Genomic DNA, 22927 nt, shown 5'->3' on the forward strand with positions numbered 1-22927 from the left:
GCTGTTTTTTTTTTTTAAAAAAAAGGAAATTATCATACCTCCTAAATCAGTTATTCAGTTTCACGTGCACTTGAAGAGCAATCTGATTTCCTAAACAAGGCCCAAATTGGAAAAGTTTATTTTAATTTAGTTTCTCTAAAGTTAATATAATTTTAATTTGGTAATTTTGGAAAATAAGATTTTCTAAGTTGAGCAAAATTGATAAATTTCTATTAAATGCAAATTCTTGAATAATGAGATTATTGCCATATTTAAATAGTAATTGAAATTAAAATAATAAAGTTTCCTAAATAATATTAAACTTAAATTGTTTAAGTTTTTATAATTATTTTGGAATGGTTATTTCCTTATTAACCGTTAATAAGTAATTTGTGTTTATTATATTTTGATATTAAATGCGTGTATGGAATATATATGATATTTTGTTACAGGCAAGTGACTAGTATGGCCCAAAATAGGATAGAAAATACGATCTGCGTATCGTTTTGTATTCTTGTAAATTTTGAAATACGATCTGCGCATCGTTCTGTATTGTTGTAATTTAATTTAAAAGTTTAAATTAGATTATAAAGTTCGTATTATAAGCTCGATGGAGTAAGAAGGTTCAATCAGAAATTCAAGGATGGAGATCCAAGAAAGATGAACAGGAACCCAAGAAGATTTGAGCTTATTTTTTAGGGGCCATACTAGGATCACATTTAATTTTTATGCATTTTATATTGCCTTAAAATGCTTATTGAGTTTATGTATGTGGTTATTTAAAGCAAGGTGTTCACTTTTAATTAACCAACATAGTAAACTCAGGTCCCAAAATAATATTGAGTTTAAGTGCTTTTCCATACAACACCTATAAAGCCTTAGATCATGAGTAATAGGTTCTGCCAAAGCAGGGTGTTGCTTATAATTCCGGGGATAGTAGGGTAGGTTTTTGAAACTTACATGTTAATGTTTGGTTTAACTCAACAAAACTATCAAAAGACAAAGTTTTGGGTTTTGAAGCTAAGAGATAGGAAAATACAAAGAGTTGTTAACCTGTCTACCAAGAGTTATAATCAGTTATAATTAGTAAAATGTTTGCTTACCTCGAATACTATAAATTAAAGTAGCAGGGCCAAAGTCCGTTTGATTGTAGTGGGAGGGGATCTTGGTTAATTCTTTATTCAATGGGGACTTCTAATTTTGAATAAAGGGTAGTAGTGAATTGAATTTGTTTAATTGCTACTTTTGATAAACATTATATTGAATCTTGCTTTACTTTTTATTGTAGTTATCATGTCTGGTGCAAACAACTCTACTTTTAACTTGCGCCCTCTAATTGAAAAAGACAAACTGAATGCTACCAACTTCCTACAATGAAAAATGGCTGTGAGAATTGTTCTCAGAGCGGAAGGAAAAGAAAGTGTTCTTGACAATCCTCTCCCTGAACCCCTGCCAGAAAATGCTACTGCAGCTCAAAGGCGAGCTAGACAAACTCTAGAGGATAACTCCTTGCAAGTAACATGCTTTATGCTTGCTTGCATGGAACCAGAGTATCAAAAACGTTTTGATGGTCTGGATGCCTACAGCATAATCCAGCAACTGAAAATTTTGTTTCAGAAAAATGCTAGATTGGAGAGATTTGAAGCAAACTGCAAACTTCTGGATTCCAAGTTGGAAGAGGGGAAGCCCGTTGGTCCGCATGTGTTCGATTTGATTGGACATTTCAGACCATGGAGAAATTGGGTTTCCCTTATCCTAAGGACCTGGCAACTGACATAGTCATCAGATCCTTGCCTGAAGATTTTCATAACTTTAAGTTGAACTTCTACATGCAAGGTGAAGGAAATAATGCCCTTGGTCCAAGTATGCATTCAATGTTAAGTCTAATAAATGCGGTTCAGTATTAATTAACAAGTTAATAAATCAGTGAGATCAAGTGAGCTGAATGCCTAGCTAGAGGCCGCTTCAGTTCAAGTGGAATTAATGATATTAATCCACAGCTTACTCTTGACTGAACCCGTAGGGTCACACAAATAGTACGTAAACGGATCAAGTATTTAATGGCATTAAATACTCCATCTATGGATATTCGGAATCGACGGATCTTGGTTTCAGTAGGAGCTGAGATCGTCACAGGCAAGAAATGAATACTCCGGAAACGATGATATTGCCGGAAATGGAAATATGGATCGTATCGGAAATATAAATATTATCCAAGTCGTAGATGTTGCCGGAAACGGAAACATGGTACGTATCGGAAAATATTATCGGAAATGGAAATATTGCCGGAATCGGAAATATTGCCGGAAACGGAAATATTGTCAGAATCGGAAATATTATCGGAATCGGAAAATAATTCCGGAAACGGAAATATTAAATATTTGTTCGAAACGGAAATTGATTCCGGAATCGGAAATGTTGAATATTGTTCGTATCGGAAATGAATTCCGGAATCGGGAAATTAATCGGAAGCGTATCGTACGAATTAGCATCGGACGAGGCCTGCCAGACGAAGGCCCAGCACGAATCCGGGCCATCGCCCAGCAAGCCAGCGCGCCACAAACGCACCAGCCAAGGCTGCGCCAGGCCCACCGCAAGGCAGGCCCAGCGCGCGCCAAGGCTACGGCAGCGTGTGGGCTTGCGACAGTGGGCTGCGAGCTCGCGGGCTGCGCGCGCGCGCATGGCGCCCCTCGTGGGCTGCTGTGCGTGCGTGTGTGTTTGTGTGCTACTCGAATCCTAAAGCTACCGGGATTTGTCATATGATTAAATCTAATCCTAAAAGATTTAGTTTATTTAATTAGAGTCCTGGTAGGATTATAATTAAATAAATTAGTATCCTAATAGGATTCCAAATCCTTTTCCATAACTCTATAAATAGGTGCCTAGGGTCACATATTTACATCGAGCATTCAAGTATTCAAAGTGAGTTTTTGAGAGCAAAATTCAGTCATACAATTGCCTATAAAGTGCCGAAAATTCAGAGTCCCTTAAGGGCGATTCTAGTTGGTCAATCTTAAGGCGGATCCGGACGTGCTGTGGACTATCTACGGAGGGACGACACTTGGAGTCCTAAAGACTTGTTCTTGTTCGGTTCGGGCGCAGCTAGGGAAGGCACGCAACAAAGAGTATGCATCTAAACTATGCTAAATGATTATGTGTAAATAATATGTTTTCCTGGCTTTATGGTTTTTCCGCATGATTTATGAATTGTCATATGTATCATAACCTAACAGTGGTATCACGAGCCTCTTATTATTTTCATAATCTAAATTGCATGAACATGGTTAAATATTACAAATTCGTAATTGTTAATTAATTGCAAATTGCGTTTATTTAATTATACGTACGCAGTTTTTCGGCAGTTTCTTCGTTACTCATCCAAATCGAGTGATTTTTGTGTCAATTCCGCATGTAAAAGGCATTCTAAAACTTTGACAATAATAGTTTTTTTCTGCCGAACCCAGAATTCTCAAATTCGAAAGCCTAACTATGACTTTTCGGAGGTTTTAGTTTTTCGAATGCAAAATTTCGTAAATTTAAGATGTTAAATTAAATATTTGCGATTCTTGTTGATAAATCTTGAATTTTTGATTGACCTACTGTATATGTTTAACAAGTTTGAATGCCTAGCCTTGTTAATTATGCAATTTAATTTGTAATTATGATTAATTTGTTGAAAATTAGAATAATTTAGAATTAATTTGATTTTCATAATTAATTATAATTTAATTAGATACCTATGATTAAAAACCACCATAAAATTGTAAATTTATGTTAAATTTTAAATTTTTATGACCTAGACTTGAATCCATGTTAATCGGAAATAGATTGAATAATAAATTTTCGATTTTTCACCCTAAAATTATGAAATTAATATTATTTATTAATTTGTCATTAATTTTAAATATAAATTTTTAAATTTTATGCGATTCGCTCATATAACTTGCACGCACAAAGCAATGGACGCTACGTGTTACCCTTAAGGGGTGTTGTATAATGCGGGCATGTGACGACGAGCAAGGGAGCTCGTCGCCCATGCGGCACGAATGCAATGAGCAAGGCCATGATGCACGAGCACAAGGCAGCAGCCCTGCCTTGTGTCGTGGGTTGTGAGCAATGGACGAATGGGCGAGGGCGAAAGCAAGGCACAGCAGTCGCGTGTGGGCAGCAAGCGAGCTGCGCCACAGCGCGCACTGCCTCGCGCAAGCGTGCGGAGCCTCGCGCGCAGCGAGCGCAAGCTCGCGTGCCACGAGTGCTACGCCCAGCGGCGATGCCTCGCGCAGCGAGCGATGGCTCGCAGGATCGAGCGCTGGCAAGCGCGCGCAGCGAGCGCTGGCGAGCACGCGCAGCGAGCAATGGCCCACATAAAGCGAGCGCTGGCGAGCGCGCGCAGCAAGCGCTGGCTCGCATGAAGCGAGCGCTGGCGAGCGAGCGCAGCGAGCGATGGCTCGCGTGCATCGAGTGCTGGCGCGCGCAGCGAGCACCAGCTCGCATGATGCCTTGCGAAGGAAAGCAGCAGCAGCGATGCGACGCAGCGCATGGGCTGCGCGCACATGGCCAGCGATGGCTGTGTGCGTGTGGCCCATGGGCGTACTTTGCGTGGGGTTGTTGCGTTGCGATTAGATCGTTTTGAAATTTTAATTTGAAATTTTCAGTTTACGTAATTTTAATTAATTTTAAAATTAATAATTTAAATTATTTTCTTGGATTTTAATTTTGAATATTGTAATTATAATAAATTTTATTTATTCTAATTATTTTACTAAAATTAAAATCATGAATTAATTTAAATACGACTGAAATTAAATTAAACTTTTGGATTCAATTATAAATTTATATGAGCTTTAAATTTTAATTAAATTTGTATGTTTGCGGTTAGACTAGAAATACATTTTTATGTTTAAAATTAGTAAAGCATATGAATTTATTGGTTTAAGTGGGAGCCCTTTTAGTCATAAACTCTTGATTAGGTCTACAAATCCTTAAGGTTAAAACAACTTGATTAGAATTAATGAGGACTGAATAATTGGTAGATTATTGGTGCCCTTGATTAATTACTGCAAATGTTTACGTGATGCATAATGTGTTTTACTAACCAGCTATGTGGGCCATTCATGATAATGAATGGGTGAATGGTATATATTGTATATGTACTGTTTTGCAGGTTATGAAGTGACTAGTATGGCTCAAATAGGATAGAAAATATGGTCTGCGTACCATTAATTTGAATGTAATTGGTCTAAAGTACCAAAGTTGTTTTTCAATTCAAATATGGTCTGCGTACCATCAAATAGTTGTAATTAGTTTTAATTATAGCTTATCCTATTTGAAGAAAATGGTGCCTCCCACGGAGATTTTCAAGACGGACTTTGAAGTTAAAGCTTCAAGATGAAGTCGGGCCATACTAGATCACATTTATCTTATGCATGTTTTAAGTTATTTATTGCTTTTAAATATGTCTTAAAATGCATGAGATCAAAAGTTTGATTATGTTGCATGATTAAGGATTTTAGTTCACTTAAAATCTAACCAACATAGTAAGAGCCTTAAGTTCCAAACTTAAAAAATTGAGTTAAAAGGTGCCATGCCAAAATATACACTTGCTTGGATATCCTTTACATCAATCTAATAATAGTTTTCGCTTAGCGAGGTGTTACTTATTGGTCCTAAAGGGGCAAGGTGCACAAATAATTGTGAGTACATGTTAGTTTTGGTGAAACTCAACGATATAAGTAAGGAGTCCTTTTATGTCGTGGCAAAATCGATAGGTTTACCTAATAAGTTCTTAGACGTACCTATCAACCAAGAATAGTTTCTAGACTATTAGCAAAAGGCTTTTGCTTACCTAAGATGTTTTAGGATTAAGTCGACAAACTGTGCTTAGTTCTTCAATGATTTTAGGATCTTGGAATCATTTTATTCACACCTGCCGGAACACATAACTTGAATAAAATGCTTAATAAACATTGAATTATGCATGTATGCTAGAATTTAAGTTTATTAAGAGAAACTGTGAATGGTTATTTATTTGTTTATTCTTTTCGATTGTAGTTTTTAAATATGGCAAACAACAATCAAAACATCATCATAGGTTCTGAGCTTATGGTCAAGCTGAACCTGGCAAATTTTCTTGAATGGGAAGCTAAGCTAGTTGAAATAGTCAAACTCAATGGACTTGAGTATGTACTGTCACATCCCATGCCAAGCTACTATGCCAGAGACATGACCCCTGAGAGATTTTACGCCTGGGATGCGGATCTCAAAAAGGTTATGAGTCTCATGCTGAACAATATCCCTGATGATTGGGCTAGAAGGTTTGTAGCCTATGAATCTTTTACGCTCATCAAGAATCTGAGGTATATCTGTCGTGGAAGCACGGAGGACAGGGACCTGAACGTCCATGAGTTGATTGAATCAATGTCTGGTCTAAAGGTTAGTTCTCCCAACAGGTGTTATAGGATGGAGGTCCAAGAAACACATGTTCAGCTCCTTCGCACTAAACAGAGGATAGGCGTCCCACTGAGGTTTCATGTGGATCTTATGCGTTCATACCTTGATCGCCTAAGTCTACTAGGAACACCAATAAGCGAAAGGATGGCAGTCTCTATCTTGCTCAATTCACTACACAGTGGGTTTGGTCGCTTCAAGCAACTATACCTAAGTGAACCAAGAGAAGAAACAGTTGCAGAATTTGTTCACCTTGTCAGAAAGGCTGAAATAATACTGGACTGTGAAGCCAAAGATTTACTCAAGGCTAGAAGGAGACCGTTCAAGAAAGGTGGAAAGTCCAAGGGAAATGCTAAATCAAAGCAGGACAAGTCCACATCAAGCTGTCTTTATTGTGATGGAATAGGCCATTACAAAAGAGAATGTCCAAAGCTAAAGGAAGATCAAAAGAACGGAACAGTCGTTCCATCTTCAGGTATTTTCGTTATAGACTGTATACATGCTAATTCAACTTCTTGGGTATTAGATACAGGTTGTGGCTCACACTTATGTTCCAATCCACAGGGACTAAGAAGAAGTAGAAAGTTAAGCAAGGGTGAAGTCGACCTACGAGTGGGAAATGGAGCACGGATTGCTGCATTAGCTGTAGGAACTTACTATTTGCCGTTGCCCTCCGGGCTAGTTTTGGAACTGGAAGAATGTTTCCATGTTCCAAGTCTTACTAAAAACATCATTTCAGTTTCTTGCTTAGATGCTAAGGTATTTTCCTTTTTAATAAAAGACAATAGTTGTTCGTTTTATTTTAAAGAGATGTTTTATGGATCTGCTAGATTAGTCAATGGACTTTATTTATTAGATCACGACAAACAAGTATATAACATAAATACCAAAAGGGCCAAAAAGGATGATTCAGATCTCACCTATCTGTGGCATTGTCGATTAGGCCATATAAACTTGAAACGCTTAGAAAGACTTCAAAAGGAAGGAATTCTAGAACCATTTGACTTAGAGGATTATGGTAAATGCGAATCATGTTTACTTGGCAAAATGACAAAGCAACCTTTCTCTAAAGTTGGAGAAAGAGCAAATGAACTATTGGGTTTAATCCATACAGATGTATGTGGACCAATGAGTACAAATGCTAGAGGTGGTTTCAGCTACTTTATCACTTTCACTGATGACTTCAGTAGATATGGTTATGTCTACCTAATGAAGCATAAGTCTGAATCCTTTGACAAATTCAAGGAATTTCAGAGTGAAGTAGAGAATCAATTAGGCAAGAAGATTAAAGCACTGCGGTCTGATAGAGGCGGTGAATATCTGAGCTATGAATTTGATGACCATCTGAAAGAATGTGGAATTCTATCAGAATTGACTCCTCCTGGAACACCACAATGGAACGGTGTGTCGGAACGGAGGAACAGAACCTTGCTAGACATGGTCAGGTCAATGATGGGTAAGGCCAAACTTCCATTAGAATTTTGGGGACATGCACTAAATACAGCTGCACTCACTATAAATAGAGCTCCGTCTAAAGCTGTCGAAAAGACTCCATATGAATTATGGTTTGGAAAGCCTCCAAATGTGTCTTTTCTGAAGATTTGGGGATGTGAAGTATACGTCAAACGATTGATTTCAGACAAACTTCATCCAAAATCTGACAAATGTATCCTTGTGGCTATCCAAAGGAAACAAAGGGGTATTACTTCTACAATACATCTGAGAACAAGGTGTTTGTTGCTCGAGATGGTGTCTTTTTGGAGAAAGATCACATTTCCAAAATGACAAGTGGGAGAAAAGTAGACCTCGAAGAAATTCGAGTCGAACAACAAACTCTAGAGAATGCTCAAGATGACATTCAGGATGAAACTCAGAGATCTTTAGAAGAATCTGGTGAGAATCATGGTCAAACTAGAAATGTTACCCCGCGTAGATCGCAAAGATATAGATCTCAACCGGAAAGGTACTTAGGTATTTTGACGAACGAGAGCTATGACGTTCTATTACTTGAAACTGATGAACCTGCGACTTACAAACAAGCTATGACGAGCCCTAGCTCCAAGCAATGGCAAGAAGCCATGCAATCTGAATTAGACTCCATGTCTGAAAACCAAGTATGGGATTTGGTCGATTTGCCAGATGGCTACCAAGCCATTGGAAGCAAATGGGTTTTCAAACTGAAAAAGGACAAAGATGGGAAACTTGAAGTTTTCAAAGCTAGATTGGTTGCAAAAGGTTACAGGCAAGTCCACGGTGTGGATTACGATGAAACCTTTTCACCAGTTGCAATGCTAAAGTCTATTCGGATAATGTTAGCAATCGCTGCATATTACGATTACGAAATATGGCAGATGGATGTCAAAACTGCTTTCTTAAACGGTGTTTTAACAGAAACTGTGTTTATGACACAGCCTGAAGGTTTTGAGGATCCAAAGAATGCTAAAAAGGTATGCAAGCTAAAGAAGTCAATCTACGGATTGAAGCAGGCATCCAGGAGCTGGAATATACGTTTTGATGAAGCAGTCAGTGACTTTGGTTTCATCAAGAACGCAGACGAATCTTGTGTATACAAGAAGGTCAGTGGGAGCAAATTTGCTTTCCTAGTATTATATGTCGACGACATATTACTTATCGGAAATGACATTCCTATGTTGAACTCTGTCAAGATTTGGCTTGGGAAATGTTTTTCGATGAAAGATCTAGGAGAAGCACAGTACATATTGGGCATCAAGATTTACAGAGATAGATCTAAAAAGATGATTGGACTTAGTCAAAGCACTTACATTAATAAGGTGCTTCATAGGTTCAAGATGGCGGACTCCAAGCGAGGCTACCTACCCATGTCTCATGGAATGACTCTAAGCAAGAATCAGTGCCCAAAAACACTTGATGAGCGTAGACGAATGAATGGGATTCCGTATGCATCATTGATTGGTTCAATTATGTATGCTATGATATGTACACTCCCGGATGTTGCGTACGCACTCAGTGCTACGAGCAGATACCAGTCAGACCCAGGAGAGGCGCATTGGACTGCTGCCAAGAATATTCTGAAGTACCTGAAAAGGCACAAAGATGACTTCCTGGTCTATGGTGGAGATGATGAATTAATTGTTAAAGGCTATACGGATGCAAGTTTCCAAACCGACAAAGATGATTTCAGATCACAGTCTAGGTTTGTCTTCTGCCTAAACGGAGGAGCAGTAAGCTGGAAAAGTGCTAAGCAAAGCACCATTGCGGATTCTACAACTGAAGCGGAGTACATTGCTGCACATGAAGCAGCAAAGGAAGCTATATGGCTAAGGAAGTTCATAGGTGAACTTGGTGTAGTCCCCTCCATTAAAGGACCAATAGCCCTGTATTGTGATAATAACGGAGCTATTGCACAGGCAAAGGAGCCTAGACACCACCAGAGAGTCAAGCATGTACTTCGTAGATTTCACCTTCTACGAGAGTTCGTTGAAAGAAAAGAAGTTGAGATAAACAAGATTGGAACTGATGACAACATATCAGATCCATTGACTAAACCTCTGCCGCAGGCGAAGCACAACTCGCACACTGCAGCTATGGGAATCAAGCATATTGGAGAATGGCTTTGATGACCCTGTTTAATGTTTTAAAGTTTTAGAGTTTAAATCTTTGTAAAACATTATTGGTTAATCATTCACAATAAATGAAAAGAATTCATTTTTCCATTTAGTTTGTGGTTTATTAAATGATGAGTCCCTTCAATTTGACGATATATTCAAGATAGACTGTCAGGACCAGTCCTGTGACTAAGAAATGTCTATCAAGTGAACTTGAATGTCAAAGGTTGAAAATGGTCCCTCGTCGGAGTTTTCTATAAAATTGGACGCATAGAAAACGTCAGACGACTAGAATGCAAGATGACTAGTAGTTCTGTTTCTTGAACTATGTGGACATGGCAATGTCATAATCATTTGCATAGATACTTACTTTGGGAAGACTAGTATCGGACAAGACCTATGAAACTTTACTGTAAGAGATGAAAATCTGTCATAAGCTAATTTCATTAAAATTATTAGACACTAAATCCTCAATACCTGAGTGATTTGAGATTACTTGTTTGAGAACTGGTTGCTTTGACGTTGACCAACCGTCGCACCGTAAAAGGAGGCTATAAAGGCAACGCTCAGGTAATCACCTATCAAACGAAGTCTAATCTCAAGATCGCAAGATTGGGATTGTCCTCCCATAAATCGGGATGAGATGCTTAAAAGTTGTACAAGGCCACTCGGATAGCTAGAAACTGTGAAATGCATGGCCGTGCTCGGATGAATCATAGGCTATGATTATCTGTTTATTTGATCAGTTGAACTCTGAAACCGAGGAACACCTCTGGACATAATAAGGATGACAACTCTTACCATATGTTCAAGAGCAAGCATCGAGCGACAAAGGAATTAGGAAATGCACACTTGTCCCTAAGGACAAGTGGGAGAGTGAAGGAAATAATGCCCTTGGTCCAAGTATGCATTCAATGTTAAGTCTAATAAATGCGGTTCAGTATTAATTAACAAGTTAATAAATCAGTGAGATCAAGTGAGCTGAATGCCTAGTTAAAGGCCGCTTCAGTTCAAGTGGAATTAATGATATTAATCCACAACTTACTCTTGACTGAACCCGTAGGGTCACACAAATAGTACATAAACGGATCAAGTATTTAATGGCATTAAATACTCCATCTATGGATATTCGGAATCGACGGATCTTGGTTTCAGTAGGAGCTGAGATCGTCACAGGCAAGAAATGAATACTCCAGAAACGATGATATTGCCGGAAACGGAAATATGGATCGTATCGGAAATACAAATATTATCCAAGTCGTAGATGTTGCCGGAAACGGAAACATGGTACGTATCGGAAAATATTATCGGAAATGGAAATATTGCCGGAATCGGAAATATTGCCGGAAACGGAAATATTGTCAGAATCGGAAATATTATCGGAATCGGAAAATAATTCCGGAAACGGAAATATTAAATATTTGTTCGAAACGGAAATTGATTCCGGAATCGGAAATGTTGAATATTGTTCGTATCGGAAATGAATTCCGGAATCGGGAAATTAATCGGAAGCGTATCGTACGAATTAGCATCGGACGAGGCCTGCCAGACGAAGGCCCAGCACGAAGCCGGGCCATCGCCCAGCAAGCCAGCGCGCCACAAACGCACCAGCCAAGGCTGCGCCAGGCCCACCGCAAGGCAGGCCCAGCGCGCGCCAAGGCTACGGCAGCGTGTGGGCTTGCGACAGTGGGCTGCGAGCTCGCGGGCTGCGCGCGCGCGCATGGCGCCCCTCGTGGGCTGCTGTGCGTGCGTGTGTGTTTGTGTGCTACTCGAATCCTAAAGCTACCGGGATTTGTCATATGATTAAATCTAATCCTAAAAGATTTAGTTTATTTAATTAGAGTCCTGGTAGGATTATAATTAAATAAATTAGTATCCTAATAGGATTCCAAATCCTTTTCCATAACTCTATAAATAGGTGCCTAGGGTCACATATTTACATCGAGCATTCAAGTATTCAAAGTGAGTTTTTGAGAGCAAAATTCAGTCATACAATTGCCTATAAAGTGCCGAAAATTCAGAGTCCCTTAAGGGCGATTCTAGTTGGTCAATCTTAAGGCGGATCCGGACGTGCTGTGGACTATCTACGGAGGGACGACACTTGGAGTCCTAAAGACTTGTTCTTGTTCGGATCGGGCGCAGCTAGGGAAGGCACGCAACAAAGAGTATGCATCTAAACTATGCTAAATGATTATGTGTAAATAATATGTTTTCCTGGCTTTATGGTTTTTCCGCATGATTTATGAATTGTCATATGTATCATAACCTAACACAAGGAGGGGAGGCTACCCTGCAAGAGTTGCATGGTTCACTAATTCAGGCTGAGAGAAACTTACCAAGTAAACCTAAACATAAGGATGTTCTAATGGTTAGTAAAGGTAAGCAGTTCAAGAAGAAAGGGGCTCCCATGAAGAAGAACAAGGGCAAGGTGGTTGCAAATGAGAACTCTTCAACCAAGCCAAAGGCCACTCCCAAGGCTAAGGTAGCTGCTCAACATGAGTGCTACCACTGCCACAAGATTGGTCATTGGAAGAGGAACTGCCCCAAATATCTGGAGGATAAGAAGACTGGTGCTTCAACTGCAGGTATCTATGTCATAGAAGTTAATTTAGCTACAACTGCTTCTTGGGTATTTGATACCGCTTGTGGATCTCACATTATTGGTAATGTGAAGGGACTAAAAAGAAGTAGGAGCTTGAGCAAAGGCGAAGTGGATCTCCGAGTAGGCAATGGAGCAAGAGTTGCTGCTTTAGCTGTAGGAGATTATAGTTTACGCTTGCCTTCTGGTTTAATATTAGAACTTTATAATTGTTATTACGTTCCAGTTATTACCAAGAACATAATTTCTATTCCGATTTTGGATTCGGAAGGTTTTTCATTTCAAATTATGAATAATTGTTGTTCAACATATTTGAATGGTATGTTCTATGTCTCTGCTAAATTATCAAATGGTTTATATGTACTAGACTTACAAAACCATATCTATCACATAGAAAACAAGAAACACAAACCAAATGATTTGAACCCTACTTACCTATGGCATTGTCGATTAGGCCATATAAGCTCTAAGCGCATAGAGAAACTTCATAAGGATGGAATTCTCAAATCATTTGATTTTGAATCATTTGAAGTATGTGAATTTTGCTTAATGGGAAAAATGACAAAGTCTCCTTTCACAGGCTCAAGTGAAAGGGCCAATGATCTTTTAGCCCTCATTCATACTGATGTTTGCGGACCTATTAGTACTTTGGCTAGGGGAGGGTACGGGTATTTCATTACTTTTACTGATGATGTGAGCAGATTTGGATATGTTTACCTCATGCGACATAAGTCAGAATCCTTTGAAAAGTTCAAGGAATTCCAAAATGAAGTACAAAACTAACTTGGAAAGAAAATTAAAGCATTGCGATCCGATCGTTGTGGTGAATATTTATCTCAAGAGTTTGATGATCATTTGAAAGATTGTGGAATACTTTCGCAATTGACTCCACCAGGGACACCACAGTTGAATGGGGTTTTCGAAAGAAGGAATCGAACTTTATTAGATATGGTTCGGTCCATGATGAGTCTTGCTAACCTTCCTGCCTCATTTTGGGGATTTGCGCTTGAAACAGCGGCATTCACATTCAACAGAGCTCCGTCCAAAGCAGTAGAAAAGACGCCATATGATATGTGGACTGGAAAAGTTCCAAAATTGTCTTTTCTAAGGACATGGGGTTGTGAAGTTTATGTAAAACGTTTACTATCTGATAAGCTTTCACCCAAGTCTGATAAATGTCTTTTTGTGGGTTACCCAAAACAGACTAAGGGATACTACTTCTACAACCAAAGAGAAAACAAAGTGTTTGTTGCTCGCGATGGTGTCTTTCTGGAAAAGGAGTTTATTTTCAGAAAAACAAGTGGGAGTAATGTATATCTCGAAGAAATTCGAGATGAGCAACAAATGGATGAGATTCACACCTCGTCAGAGACGACCCAGCATGAAAATGCTATTCATGCGCCTTCTACCGTCCCACTTGGAGATAATCCATGCGAAGTCCCTCAACCTAATGAGGTGGAAACTTCTCCTGCTGTTCCCCAACGTAGGTCTAGTAGGACCGTCATTCCGTCAAAGAGATATATTGATTTCCTTTTGACTGAAAGTTCTGAAATAGAGATTTTAGAACATGAGGAACCTACTAGCTACACAAATGCTTTGACGAGTCAAGACTCCGAGAAATGGCTTGAAGCCATGAGATCCGAAATGGATTCGATGTTTGAAAATCAAGTATGGGACTTGGTTGCTTTGCCTGATGGGGTTAAACCCATAGGTTGCAAATGGATTTTCAAACTGAAAAAGGACAAAGATGGATACATTGATGTCTTTAAGGCAAGACTAGTGGCAAAAGTTTTTAGAAAAATTCATGGTATTGACTATGATGAAACCTTCTCACCAGTAGCCATGCTGAAATCCATTAGGATAATTCTTACGATTGCTGCCTTTCATGACTATGAGATCTGGCAGATGGACGTCAAAACCGCTTTCTTGAATGGGTTCTTGAAAGAGGATGTGTACATGACACAACCACAAGGTTTTGAAGATCCAAACAGTCCAAGAAAAGTTTGCAAGCTTAAGAAGTCCATTTATGGGCTTAAGCAAGCATCCCGGAGTTGGAACCTCAGATTTGATGAGGTAGTCAAATCTTTTGGCTTCCTCAGAAATGAAGAGGAATCTTGTATATACAAGAAGTTGAGTGGGAGTAGTATTTCTTTCCTAGTATTGTATGTGGATGACATACTTCTCATAGGAAACGACAAGACCATGCTTGAGTCAGTCAAGGAATGGCTTAAAAGTTGTTTTTCCATGAAAGACCTAGGAGAAGCTGAGTACATCTTGGGAATAAGGATCCATAGAGATAGATCCAAAAGGTTGATTGGACTTAGCCAAGAGACTTATATTGATAAGGTTCTTGCAAGGTTCAAGCTGGAAAACTCCAAAAGAGGTTTCATTCCCATGCAACATGGCATTTCACTTGGCAAGACTCAGTGTCCTTCGACACCTGATGAGGTCAAGCGCATGAGTAATGTTCCTTATGCCTCTGCAGTAGGGTCCATTATGTATGCCATGGTATGCACTCGACTAGATGTTGCATATGCTTTGAGTATGTGCAGCAGATACCAGTCAAACCCAGGAGAGGCGCACTGGATGGCAGCAAAGAATATCCTTAAGTACTTAAGAAGGACTAAGGATAATTTCTTGGTCTACGGTGGAGATAATGAGTTGGTTGCCACTGGATACACCGATGCAAGCTTCCAAAGTGACAAAGATGATTTTCGATCACAATCTGGTTTCATATTTTGTCTTAATGGAGGGGATGTGAGCTGGAAGAGTTCTAAGCAGAGTACCATCGCAGATTCTACAACAGAGGCTGAGTATATTGCAGCAAGTGATGCAGCAAAAGAAGCTGTTTGGATCAAAAAGTTCATTAGTGAACTTGGTGTAGTTCCAAGCATTGAAAATGGCATTGAGTTGTATTGTGACAACAATGGTGCCATTTCCCAGTCCAAGGAACCCAGATCGCACCAAAAATCCAAACATGTACTCAGGAGATTCCATATTATTTGAGAGATCGTTGAAAGAGGGGATGTGAAAGTAAGCAAGGTTCATACTGAGGATAACGTGGCTGATCCTCTAACTAAACCGCTTGCTCAACCTAAGCATGAGAGTCATACTAGGTCTATGGGGCTTAGGCATATGGGAGAATGGCTTTAGGTTGTTTACTTCATGTTTACAATTGTAAAGACATTTATTATGCTTTGAATGTTTATCAATAAAAGTTCATTCTTATTTAATTGTTTGGTTTTGTATTAAATAAAATGTCCAAATAACTTGTGTTTTCAAATAGGATTATCGAAAACGTTTTGATAATGGAACCCTATAAAGTGAACTGAAATCACAATTTATTAAAGTCCCTAGTCTAAATCATTAAATTGTACATAAGTGATTTATCTGAAGACTAGCATGTAATTAATTGATAGCAAAGTTCCATGGGCTATGGAGACATAGAGATGTCTAATTGATTATATGGATGTATACTTGATGCATTGAGACTTGACCTAATTAGATTCTAAAAGTAGAATCAAACTTCTATATTTAGTGGATTCCTTAGACATGAGTATGTCTTAATAACCACGAGACAATTAGTTTAACCTTGACGCTGTTAAACGCCGCGCCATAAAAGGAGGTTATAAAGGCAGTGATCAAGTGGGCTAAGAATTGAGTGGGAGTTATGGTCATACAAGAGTGAATAAATCCTCCTATTAGATAGGAATGGTGTCTGGGCCTCTTGATGAGCGAGAACTGAAAAATTGCATGGCCATGCGGAATGGGATTAAAATGTTAATCTTTATTTGAACAGTTCGAACTCGGCGATCAAGAAACTAGAATTTGAGAATAACAGTGTGTTATCAAATTTTGGAATTAAGAGACTTAAGGAATTTAGCATTGCGTTCTTGTCTTCGGACAAGTGGGAGATTGAAGGAATTATGTCCTTAGACATTTCCGGCAATTACTAAATATAAATAGGAATTAATTATGAAGATAATAAGTTAATTATTTTAGTAATCATATTTGCTTGCTAGAGAATAAATGTGATTAGTAGGACAATATTGATTGGACCTACAACTAAAATATATTAATCCTATAAGGTCACACATATAAGCATTAATTGGAATGGGCCCAAAAGGCCCGATGGCAACCGGTCTTTTAAGGGAAGAATGTTGGGCTTTAGTTTTGTGTTAACCTAAAACTCTCACATTATAATAGTTATAATGTCAGGGATTTAGGAATTACGTTCATTCAATATCTGACAAAAGAAAAGGAAAACACAAAAACCCTAATTCTTATTTCTCTGAAACGCCGTTCTTCCCAAACAAAGCAAGAGATTGATCGTGATCGTTCTCTTCCGTACTAGCATACGTGGGATTCAATTGGTGCTTGTGGACTAAGTAGAGGAGCAACAAGTGGGGCTCTAAGATCTTCGAAGCTTGCATACGAACGGGAGAACACGCTACAAATGTGATTATTCTTTCGACTTAATCTGATCTATACTATTGTTATGCATGAGATCCTGTGATAGATGTTAGGAAATTGTTTCCTGAAATTCCGCTTTATGCATCTATATGTTCCTACAAGAGAGTGATGACGGCAGATCGAAGAGCGTTTAGAGAGATGGAGTTTTTGTTTCTTTGGGAGTCACATAGGGAAAAAGGTTTTTGAAGGTATACGGGTATATTCACTTAGGGTATTAGGGTTTAACTAGGAGACTAATTTCAGAAAATTTATAAAATAAATCTGAAAATATATATGTAGTTTCTTTTAGTTAAAACACATTAAAACTTTATTTTAATTGTAAAATTATATTAAAATACCAAAACAGTTCATTAGAAAATACCCGAAAATTCGGGGTAATACAGACATTGCCATGTCCACATAGTTCAAGAAACAGAACTACTAGTCATCTTGCATTCTAGTCATCTTGCATTCTAGTCGTCTAGCGTTTTCTATGCGTCCATCTTTATAGAAAACTCCGACCAGGGACCATTTTCAACTTTTGACATTCAAGTTCACTTGATAGACATTTCTGAAGGAAATAATGCCCTTGGTCCAAGTATGCATTCTATGTTAAGTCTAATAAATGCGGTTCAGTATTAATTAACAAGTTAATAATTCAGTGAGATCAAGTGAGCTGAATGCCTAGCTAGAGGCCGCTTCAGTTCAAGTGGAATTAATGATATTAATCCACAGCTTACTCTTGACTGAACCCGTAGGGTCACACAAATAGTACGTAAACGGATCAAGTATTTAATGGCATTAAATACTCCATCTATGGATATTCGGAATCGACGGATCTTGGTTTCAGTGGGAGCTGAGATCGTCACAGGCAAGAAATGAATACTCCGGAAACGATGATATTGCCGGAAACGGAAATATGGATCGTATCGGAAATATAAATATTATCCAAGTCGTAGATGTTGCCGGAAACGGAAACATGGTACGTATCGGAAAATATTATCGGAAATGGAAATATTGCCGGAATCGGAAATATTGCCGGAAACGGAAATATTGTCAGAAACGGAAATATTATCGGAATCGGAAAATAATTCCGGAAACGGAAATATTAAATATTTGTTCGAAACGGAAATTAATTCCGGAATCGGAAATATTAAATGTTGTTCGTATCGGAAGTGAATTCCGGAATCGGGAATTTAATCGGAAGCGTATCGTACGAATTAGCATCGGACGAGGCCCGCTAGACGAAGGCCCAGCACGAAGCCAGGCCATCGCCCAGCGAGCCGCACGCAACGCACGCCTCGACCAGGCCCAGCGCAAGGCCAGGCCCAGCCAAGGGCGCGCGCGCGCACGCAGCACCGCACATGGGCTGTGCGCTTGTCGTGGGCCGCAAGGCCTGCGCGGGTGCACGGCTTGTGCGATGCGTATGCCGGAAATCCTAATTCTATTGGGATTCGTGCGAAGATTAAAATCCTAATCTTATTAGAATTGCTTTGTTATTTAGAGTCCTAATAAAGTTCTAATTAACAAATCCACATCCTAGTAGGATTACAATTCCTTTTCCATACCTCTATAAATAAGGGCCTAGGGGTCATTATTTATACATAAGTTTTCAAGTATTCAAAACTAGGATTTTTAAGCAGAAAAATCAGCCATAACTCTTGCCCATTTTAGCCGAAAATAATAGTACCTTAAGGGCGATTCTAGTTGGTCAATCTTAAGGCGGATCCGGACGTGCTGTGGACTATCTACGGAGGGACGACACTTGGAGTCCTAAAGACTTGTTCTTGTTCTTGTTCGGTTCGGGCGCAGCTAGGGAAGGCACGCAACAAAGAGTATGCATCTAAATTATGCTATATGATTATGTGTAAATAATATGTATTCCTGGCTTAATGGTTTTTTCCGCATGATTTATGAATTGTCATATGTATCATAACCTAACAATTTCTTAGTCACAGGACTGGTCCTGACAGTCTATCTTGAATATATCGTCAAATTGAAAGGACTCATCATTTAATACTAAACCAAGATTAAATGGAGTATGAAAATACATTTCATATATGATAAATGTTCAACCCCAATGTTTTACAACCATGGGCCTCAAACCCATCTTTTAAAACAGTTCATGGATTTCAAAGCTATGCTTGATTTCCAGTGAGCTTCAACGTGAGTGTTGCTTCTCACTTGTTGCATAGGTTTAATTATCATGCTTTGCCAATCTTAATATCCTTTTCATCGAATGTTCTTCGAGATAGATGATAAGATCTTTTGAGTATGTTTATTTTGTGATATAGTCTTTCTTGCTACAATAGTGGTTCTATGCATTTTGCAATGAAAAACCATTAAGCCAGCAGACATGTGATACACCCAAGTTCAGAGAAGAACTCTTTAACGTAAACAACCCTGTTTTATTGCTTCTTAGGCAATAAGTACTTTTACTTCAACTGTATAGGTTGCTAGTGATGCTTTGTTTGGATTTACTTATCCAAGCAGTTCACAGATTTATGGAAGACTTTCCAGCTATATCTTAGAGCATAAAAATTAATTTTTAATTTCCCACGCAACAACTCATGGTCTCCAATCCATGTTGCCATTTTAAAACACGATGCTATATAGCTCGTCCTTGCCAATGGTTAACTCCAAAGGGATCTTGCTTGATCCTTTGCCAGTATTTATGCGTGTAGCATCAATATTTAGCATATCTTTATTTCCTTGAATCACGAACTATTCCTATGTACCTTTTCAAGTACCATAAGTATTCTTGATCTCAATCTAGTTGATCTTTACTTAGATCAATAGAGATTGGTATATGTTCGTCATGTCTCAAGTCATACGATACGTTTTGGCGATCCTCATATTATATCATACATGATAAATTCTTTTGCAGAATAATTCCCAATTGAATTCTATTCATGTAACTTTAGCTCATCTAGTTTCAGTAGATACTAAATCCAGCTAAATTCTTTGACATATAATATAGGTTAAGAACCTCATTTACACTCTTTGATGTTTAACTTAGTAAATGCTTATACATAGTTCAAACATTCATTACTTAGATTTATTCATATGGGTCGAATATCTCCAATGGAGTCTTTCGTGTTTGATTTAGTAAATGCCATTACTTAATCTAAAACAATATTATAAGATCTTTGTAAATAGATCTTAATACCCAGTATGTACTAAGTTTCGCCTTGGTCCATCATTGAATGAATAATTTCAAATCTAAGTCATTAGCATTTGAATGTTATTTCACAATAGAGAGATATGTGTGTGATACACATAGGACTAATTAAGTTTTATGTACTCCCACTAAACTTCTTATATATCTATAAGAATCATGTACATTTTATGAAACGAAAATACTTATTAGCTTCACTAAAATACAATTCCAATTCCCAATTGCTTGCTTAAATCTGTACTTAGATTTCATAAGTTAGCTTTCTTTTTCAAGTACTTGTTCTTGTTCTTGTTCGGTTCGGGCGCAGCTAGGGAAGGCACGCAACAAAGAGTATGCATCTAAATTATGCTATATGATTATGTGTAAATAATATGTATTCCTGGCTTAATGGTTTTTTCCGCATGATTTATGAATTGTCATATGTATCATAACCTAACAGTGGTATCACGAGCCTCTTATTATTTTCATAATCTAAATTGCATGAACATGGTTAAATATTACAAATTTGCAAGAATTAAAAGGGGTGATTAATTTTCGTAATTGTTAATTAATTGCATATTGCGTTTATTTAATTATACGTACGCAGTTTTTCGGCAGTTTCTTCGTTACTCATCCAAATCGAGTGATTTTTGTGTCAATTCCGCATGTAAAAGGCATTCTAAAATTTTGACAAAAAAAGTATTTTTCTGCCGAACCCAGAATTCTCAAATTCGAAAGCCTAACTATGACTTTTCGGAGGTTTTAGTTTTTCGAATGCAAAATTTCGTAAATTTAAGATGTTAAATTAAATATTTGCGATTCTTGTTGATAAATCTTGAATTTTGATTGACCTACTGTATATGTTTAACAAGTTTGAATGCCTAGCCTTGTTAATTATGCAATCTAATTTGTAATTATGATTAATTTGTTGAAAATTAGAATAATTTAGAATTAATTTGATTTTCATAATTAATTATAATTTAATTAGAAACCTATGATTAAAAACCACCATAAAAATTGTAAATTTATGATAAATTTTAAATTTTTATGACCTAGGCTTGAATCCATGATAATCGGAAATCAATTGAATAATAAATTTTCGATTTTTTCGCCCTAAAATTGTGAAATTAATATTAATTTATTAATTTGTCATTAATTTTAAATATAAATTTTAAATTTTTATGCGATTCGTTCATATAACTTGCACGCACAAAGCAATGGACGCTTCGTGTTACCCTTAAGGGGTGTTGTATAGTGCGGGCATGCGACGACGAGCAAGGGAGCTCGTCGCCCGTGCGGCACGAATGCAATGAGCAGGGGCATGGTGCACGAGCACAAGGCAGCAGCCCTGCCTTGTGTCGTGGGCCACGAGCACAAGGCAGCAGCCCTGCCTTGTGTCGTGGGCCACGAGCTATGGATGAATGGGCATGGGCGAAGGCAAGGCATGGCAGTCGCGTGTGGGCAGCAAGCGAGCTGCGCCACAACGCGCACTGCCTCGCGCAAGCACGCGCAGCCTCGCGCACAGCGAGCGCAAGCTCGCGTGCCACGAGCGCTGCGCCCAGCGCTGATCGCGCGCAGCGTGCAATTGCTTGCGCACAGCGAGCGATGGCTCGCGTGCATCAAGCGCTGGAGCGCGCGCAGCAAGCGCTGGCGAGCGCGCACTGCGAGCGATGGCTCGCGTGCGTCGAGCGCTGGCGCGCGCGCAGCGAGCACCACTTGTGCGATGGCTTGCGATGGGAAAATGCAGCTGCTATGCGACGAGCGCATGGGCTGCGCGCACATGGCCAGCGATGGCTGTGTGCGTGTGGCCCATGGGCGTGCGATGCGTAGGGTGTTTGCGTTGCGATTAGATCGTTTTGAATGTTTAATTTGAAATTTTCAGTTTACGTAATTTTAATTAATTTTAAAATTAATAATTTAAATTATTTTCTTGGATTTTAATTTTGAATATTGTAATTATAATAAATTTTATTTATTCTAATTATTTTACTAAAATTAAAATCATGAATTAATTTAAATACGACTGAAATTAAATTAAACTTTTTGGATTCAATTATAAATCTATATGAGCTTTAAATTTTAATTAAATTTGTATGTTTCCGGTTAGACTAGAAATACATTTTTATGTTTAAAATTAGTAAAGCATATGAATTTATTGGTTTAAGTGGGAGCCCTTTTAGTCATAAACTCTTGATTAGGTCTACAAATCCTTAAGGTTAAAACAACTTGATTAGAATTAATAAGGACTGAATAATTGGTAGATTATTGGTGCCCTTGATTAATTACTGCAAATGTTTACGTGATGCATAATGTGTTTAACTAACCAGCTATATGGGCCATTCATGATAATGAATGGGTGAATGGTATATATTGTATATGTACTGTTTTGCAGGTTATGAAGTGACTAGTATGACCCAAATAGGATAGAAAATATGGTCTGCGTACCATTAATTTGAATGTAATTGGTCTAAAGTACCAAAGTTGTTTTTCAAATTCAAATATGGTCTGCGTACCATCAAATAGTTGTAATTAGTTTTAATTATAGCTTATCCTATTTGAAGAAAATGGTGCCTCCCACGGAGATTTTCAAGACGGACTTTGAAGTTAAAGTTTCAAGATGAAGTCGGGCCATACTAGATCACATTTATCTTATGCATGCTTTAAGTTATTTATTGCTTTAAATATGTCTTAATTATGCATAAGATT

Source organism: Spinacia oleracea, chromosome 5, assembly GCF_020520425.1.
Source record: "Spinacia oleracea cultivar Varoflay chromosome 5, BTI_SOV_V1, whole genome shotgun sequence".
NCBI classification, from domain to species: Eukaryota; Viridiplantae; Streptophyta; class Magnoliopsida; order Caryophyllales; family Amaranthaceae; genus Spinacia; species Spinacia oleracea.